Source organism: Vipera berus, assembly GCF_964194415.1.
Source record: "Vipera berus genome assembly, chromosome: 1".
NCBI lineage: Eukaryota > Metazoa > Chordata > Lepidosauria > Squamata > Viperidae > Vipera > Vipera berus.
Window position 1 is genome coordinate 315,252,437 of NC_138202.1, and position 7,837 is coordinate 315,260,273.

Consider the following 7,837-nt stretch of genomic DNA (forward strand, 5'->3'; position numbering starts at 1 on the left):
TCGACCCTTTCCAGGGTGCCCCAACGATGCAAAATTGGATGTGGAAGACAGACCATTGAGGACCACACACTGAGTACGGCCAGTCAGTTAGCTAAAATCTATCTGCTGGTGATGCTGTCTAACCCACATTTTTCTATCTTATCAAATAGTAGGTTGTGGTCTACTTTATCAAATGCCTTACTCACAAACTACTACTTGATAACATAGAAAAATGTGGGTTAGACAGCATCACCACCAGATGGACTCGTAGCTGGCTGACTGGCCGTACTCAGCGTGTGGTCCTCAATGGAACCACATCTACATGTGTGTAGTGGGGTGTCCCAGGACTCTGTTCTGGGCCGAGTGCTCTTCAACATCTTCATCAAAGATTTGGATGAGGGAATAGATGGGGAACTCATCAAATTTGCAGATGACACCAAGCTGGTAGGAATAGCCAATATTCCAGAAGATAGGCTTAAGATGCAGGAGAATCTGGATAGACTTGAACACTGGGCACTATCTAAAAAAATGAAATTCAATGGTGAAAAAAGTAAGGTGCTACATTTAGGCAGGAAAAACCAAATGTACATGTATAGTATAGGAGGTACCTTGCTCAATAGTAGTAATTGTGAGAGGGATCTCGGAGTCCTAGTGGACAATCACTTAAATATGAGCCAGAAGTGTGCTGCGGCTGCCGAAAAAGCCAACACAGTGCTAGGCTGCATTAAAAGAGGGATAGAATCAAGATCACATGAAGTATTAATACCACTTTATAATGTCTTGGTAAGGCCACACTTGGAATACTGCATCCAGTTTTGGTCACCATGATGTAAAACAGATGTTGAGACTCTGGAAAGAGTACAGAGAAGAGCAATAAAAATGATTAGAGGTCTGGAGGCTTAAACATATAAAAAACGGCTGCTGGAATTGGGTATGGGTAGTTTAATGAAGAGAAGGATGAGGGGTAACATGATAGCAGTGTTCCAATATCCCAGGGGCTGCCACAAAGAAGAGAGAGTCAAGCTAATCTCCAAAGCACCCGAAAGCAGGACAAGAAGCAACGGATGGAAACTAATCAAGGAGAGAAGCAACCTAGAACTAAGGAGAAACTTCCTGACAGTTAGAACAATTAACCAGTGGAACAACCTGCCTCCAGAAACTGTGAATGCTCCAACACTGGAAGTTTTTAAGAAGTGACTGGACAGCCATTTGTCTGAAATGGTATAGGGTTTCCTGCCTGGGCAGGGGGTTGGACTTGATGACCTCCAAGGTCCCTTCCAACTTTACTATTATGATTATGATTATATCCACAGCATTCCTCTGGTCCACTAATTTTGTCACCTGGTCAAAGAATGCAATACGTTTTGTCTGGCATGATCTGTTTTTGACAAACCCATATTGGCTTTTGGTAATGACTTTGTTTGCCCCTAGGTGTTCGCTGATTCATTGCTTATCTTTTCCAGAATGCTTAGAATTGCGGCCTCAATGAAGTACCTTATTGTTTGGATCAGTATATATAAACCAAGCAATTTACTACTATAAAACTAAAGTTTGTTAGTATCTCACAGGCAAAAGAGAAGAAGACAATTTCTGCAGGAAACTATGACCTTTAACATAAGGCATCTGGTTAATGAAAAACTACTGAATAATCTGTAGGTCATTTAGCCCAAAAACAATGGGCTTTCAAAGTCTTCTAAGATCACACAGTTTCTCCTCACACTAGTAAGAATCTACCTGCCTGTACTAAGTGGATTTCTGTATCCTTTTTGCCCACCACTTGAGTTAAAAATTCCTATCCAAAACGTTTTCTGTTCTGGATATAACCAGCTGATGCAATATCCATGTTGTGTTTACATAAGCATAAATTTGCAGAAGTAACTGTCAATCATTGACCATAACCCATTTAGAGAGAGAAGGTATAAGAGATGAATTCAATGGATATGATCGGTGACTGGCAAGCAAAATCTTTTGGTAAGCAAAAAAGAAATAGGAACTCTTAAGAAAAAAAGGCTTTTTATATTAAAGAGCTGGCACTTGGCTTCTACAATTATTTATAGATGAACAAGCATTGCTCTGAATAACCACTATAAAGGAGTCTTAATTTCCTGTTCAAAATAATGTGATATTAAAATGAAATCCACGCAATCATTTTTATACTTTACTTTAAAACCTATGGCAATTCAAACAATAAGTTGCTCAGTGATAAAATAACATGCATTGCTTTTACAAGTCCAGTGTAAAAACAGTATAACCTGTTGCTCCAAAATGTTTTATTAAAGACTGGAATAGGGATGAATAAAGAATAGGGTTTTTATTTTAATATATATTTCATCTGATATCTCACTAAAACTAATAGAGCTTACATTGCAAAGGCATGATGAAGTTTGAATTCATTTAAACAGATGCCTTTTGCTGAAAAAAAAACACATCATCCTATGTTTCAAATTTCTTTATTAGAAAAATCAGTCACAATATCAAAATACATTTTAAATTTCTTGGATGGATTCAATATTTTAACATTAAGTTACTCTGCTGACCTCTTTTTGTAAACAAGAATAACTTAGACATGCTTACTTTAGAGAATTTTTCATTACATGCAATAACAATTTATTTCCAGGTAGGTGTTGAATGATTTATTTCATATCTAATCCTTCATCACAGCATCACATTTTCCTGTTTTATTATTTGTATTTCATTTCTTATGTGATGAAATTTGCTTTGAGGGCCAAGTAGATCTCTTGGTCCAGTTATCTAAACATTACATAATTAAACAAAACAACTAAATTTCTTATTCCTTTGCTTTCTTTTTATTTTCCATAGATAAAAATGTGAATACCACTTTGCACAGATAGGCAGCTTCTCCCAACACAAAGTAACAGAAGCTCAGTAATAAATAATGAACAAGTTAATTAAATAAATACAATGGCTTCTGACTGATAAAGATGTATAGGAAAGAAAAGATATTCTGAAATCACAGACATGTCACAACTTTGTTTTCTTAGGAGTGCCCATCACATTGAAATATCTGATATGCAAAACATAATTGTAATGCTGACAACAAAGCTAAATGACTGTGGCCGGAACCTGGGTAGCTGATAAGTATATGAATCTAAGAGAAGGGGTAGTTTCAGTTATGAGTGTATCTCAGAAAGTTACATCAATGTCACCTAGATTTCATACACATTTTGTGCTTTGGAGAATGTTGATAATGGAAAGAGCAGAGATCTGCATTGGGGGAAATTGTGCCACATTCTGAATTAATGTAATGTGGTGGTGGTGGGGTGGGTGGGAAGAACTATTCTGCTAGCTGACATGAATTGATGGGTGACAAAGTCCTGCTCAAAAACTAAAGAAAAATGATTGGCTTCTTCAGAGACTCAGGAATGAATGAGAATGGTGATTGGCAAGTCTTAGAAAAAGCTTTAGTTATTTGAAATACTAGAATCAATCCATCCTATATAAACATCATCATAAAAATACAGGCAATTCCCCAGGACTATGAAATAAAGGAACAGATGTTGGGAGCAAGTACTTATTTCTCATGCTGCCATGTTATAGGGTAGTCCATCTCTGAAATAAGACTTGCCCACTGAAAGGAAGTTAATATATCCCTTCCAGAGGTTTTTTAAAATTAGAAATAATATGAGTTGCTACTATTATATCCTGACTTTATTTTGTACATTTCAAGGTGCTGTACATAATGCTCCTGCCTACTGTTTTCCTTATCCCCTCCACAAACCTTGGACTGAAGAGAGGACTAGAGACATCCAGCTGGTTTTTGTGCCTAAAGAAGAACTACAACTCACAGGCTCCTAGTTTCTAGTCCAGGACCTTATCCATTATAGCAAACCAGGTTTATTGTTAAATAATACTTCCATAATGTACGTTGTTTTGTTTTGAGGGTTTTATTATTCTATTTCTGAATGTTTTTAGTGCATTTATGCTTCTAATGGATGTTTTATCTTTGCATGCTAAGAGTCATCATTATTATAGTATAAAAATATATACTTGTTTTAAGCATCTCTATTCATGCATACACATAAAAAAATATTGACTACAAGGGATTGAAATAATTATTTATGATTTAAAGATTCATGAAATAATTGACAGAATAATGGACATGAAAGAAAAGGATGCACAAAAGACTTGTAATGAAAATACAATATTTGCAAGAAGAGAAATGAGTTCTATAAAATATTATAGATTATTTCCTTAACAAAATGAATGAAAATTGAACATATAGCAAGAGAATGTAAAAACTGCTTGGAATTGAATGAAAAGAATAATGTTTTAGAGTAACATAGAAGTATAGGAGCTATGAAAAGGAATCTCTGGTGAAATGATGAATTGAAAGGGGCTATGACTGAGAAATAAGACACACAAGAAAATGGTATTGAGAAATAGAAAAAAATGAGTTGGAAAGACTGTAATCAAGGAGAGCAAGGAACATCTAGGAAAAATGAAAAGAAAATCAGACCAATTCTGATGGCTGATTTAGAATGAAATTGAAGTGAGGGAATCCTGAAACAAGAATTTTAGAGAAGTATATGGGAATGACAGCAGTATGTTGAAAGACAGGATTTTTTTAAAAAAAAAACAACCCTCAAGAAAAATTGAGCTAATAAATGCTGTGATAACATGATGAAACTGAAAGTGCTCATATTAAAATATGGATGTAGCTTCCATTCTAAATTTTTATAATTTGCCTAATGTATGAGTGAGTGAAAATACACCTGGGGAGAACATCGTTTTCCAATTTAGGGAAAAGGTAGCAAGTAAATGAACAGCATAAAAATATGAGCTGGTTTGGTCATAAGAATGAATTGCAAAACAAATATATGAAGGAAGAGTGAATGGGTCAAATGGAAAGTCATGTTTTGGTAGAGTTGATGAAAACTTCAAAAGTGAGAGATGAGAATTATACAGAACAAAGGAAAATGCGTGATGTATGGATGTATGATGTTTTACAATGATTTGCAAGGGTAGAAAGATAGAAGAAGAGTACTGAATGGTGCAGATGGACACTAAATTAGCAATATTGACTTTCCTTTTTCTTACCTCATTGGTTAATTTCTTTGGCTTATTATTTCTTATTCCTCTTCTGCACAAAGTCAGGTCATTATGCAGCTTTTCAAGTCATATGAATAGTATCACTAAGTAGTACAATGTAAGAACATGTTTTTTTTAAAAAAAAAATCCAGTTCTACATTTAATATTTATATTTTATTAGATTTATATACCGCCCTTTCCCAGAGGACTCAGGGTGGTTTACAGGGTATTTAAAACCAAAATAGAGAACACATGCTGTATTTTACATAGTAGAACTTACATTGAGTTAGCAGCTCCTTTTACATCTCAGTGGAGTTTTATTTTCATTTGTTCAGTCAATAAATTATTTGCAAGGATGTTTATTTAGACATATTTCTCTTAATAAGAATCACTATTGGACTTGAAGATAATAAATCCACTTGAATGCAACATAGTTAATATACGATTCATGATAATCCAAAATATGTTTATTATATTAAAAAAGGGGAAAGGTTTTAGTGGTTATGATTATATAAACAATCTCAGGGAAAATATAGCTAGATAGTTTGGGCTTTTTCTCTAGAAACTAGGTGAATATGGTTATTACTTTGTGAGTCTATTCTTCAATTGCCCTTTTCCACACAAAATTTAATTTGGAGAATTATTCCATATTTCAAGTATGTATTTGTTCAATTTTCCTAGAGAACCATGTATATTTACTGTCACAGTTATAACTATCCTTCCTCCAAGGCACTCAGGTCTGACTTATGGCATTATCCAATTTATTCACACAACAGGATTGATAAAAGGAAAGATTTCTTTGTACAACAGGTAGTTAAAACTATGAAATTTGTTGCCCTCAACTACAGTAATGGCCACTTTTTTATGTTTTTAAGGGTGCTGGACAGGCTTGAGCAGCTAAATATTACCTTCCAAATCCCAGATAAGACACTTTAGAATACCAAGTGCTAGGAAACAATAGCCAGGGAAGGTTATTTCCTAAATCTATCCTGCTGATCATTCTGTGAGGCAGAAGAGGGGGACTAGATGGGCACTTGGCGCCATCCTGGCCTGATCCAGCCAGGATTTTCTAACGTTCTTAACGATCGCTGATTTAAGCTGTGAGACAAAAAGCTGCACAAGGCTGTTTAATTATGTCAAGGAACAGCAAGAATCTGAACTCATCAATAACTGTCTCCCTGGTACTGTATTGTAATATGGGGAAATTCAAGGTATTTTTATAAGTCTTCGCAGTAATGAAGCTTAGTTTGCTTCATAAGTCGTGTTTAGTTCACAAAGCAAACCCTCCCTGAAAACATCTGTCAAAGTTTGAAGCTATGTTTCATGACAGCTCTCTTCAATAATTCATCTTTGGTTCCATTGCATCACTTTGACTTATTGCCATGTAAAGTTAATAGGATTGGAATCCTAGACATTTTTTAAAAGGATGGGGGGAAAAATAGGCCCACAGAAAAATATATCAGAACCCCCCCCCCCCAGAGATGACAGATTCTCATCTAAATTAACCTTGGATGTTTTAATACAGGGCTACTTGACTTTAACAAAGTTAGATTATTTCCTGACAGTAGCACCATAAAGCATCTCATTAAATGCAGTAATGAGTTGACTGCCATGTTCTTCATTCTTCACATCACTGAAAGGATTTAGAATAATTTTTAATCAATTTTTTTATATGAAAATAAATGATACAATTTATTTTTAGTAAATTTTTTGTTGAATACGCTTCCAAGAAAAATTCTATAGTAGTATTTTACAATGGTTGATCTCAGGGCATCTGATATTAAAGATGGTATTTTACATATAATTAATAGGGAAAAATATAAATACTTTTCAAGAGAATCAGATCAGAAATAGAAATATCATTCCTTTATCTTTTTATGTATCTATTCAAACTTTGTTTTTCTGACATTGCGGATGAATGTGCAAGGTTTGTAAATGGAAATGATGACAAAAAAGAGCATGCATGATACTAGCAATGGTATATTTTCAAACCTCCACTTTGTGGACATTATAGACTTCAAAATATTATGTCAATTTTCTGCAGGCAGATTTTAAACTTGGCTTAGGATTTGCCTTCAATAGCAGCTTTTGGGAAGGAAGACAATGATTTTTCTCAAAAACATTTATACTATTGCTATAAATCAGGAGTGTCCAATATTGGCAACTTTAAGACTTGTAGACTTCAATTCCCCAAATTCCCCAGTCAAAATGACAGGCTGGGGAATTCTGGGAATTGAATTCCACAGGTATTAAAAGTTGAGAAGTTTGGACACCCCTGCTACTCATAAACAAAAATCTACAATCTGGGGAACTTCACTGGGTGTACTCTGATTGTTGTCCTTCATTACTACTATTACTACTACTGTTACTGTTCAATCTGTATTCCACCATTCTGATTAGATTTTTCCTCAAAGAAAAGCAGCCTCCCACACTAAATCAAAATACCCAACTTTCAAGAATAGCTTTCATGTAAGTTTCAAAATAAAGAATCACAATTCTCCCCATAATTCTTGGTGTACAATACCAGTCACTTTGTTCCTTATATTGAAACCAAGACCCATATGTATTGTGCCAGATCCAGACTAAATTGTACTTAGAAAAAACTTCAATGAAATAAATTGCACATAATAGTGATAGCTAACAAATTTCAGTCATTTTCATGGGTTTCTTCTACATAAACATGGATCTGACCGTATTTTTTTTAAAAAATAAACATGTATTTGGGTGAATATGTTTGTTTATATCTACGAAGGAAGCAATTTAAGGCTTCCGAGAATATATTTGCCCCTCCATCCTGGGACTATTTGTT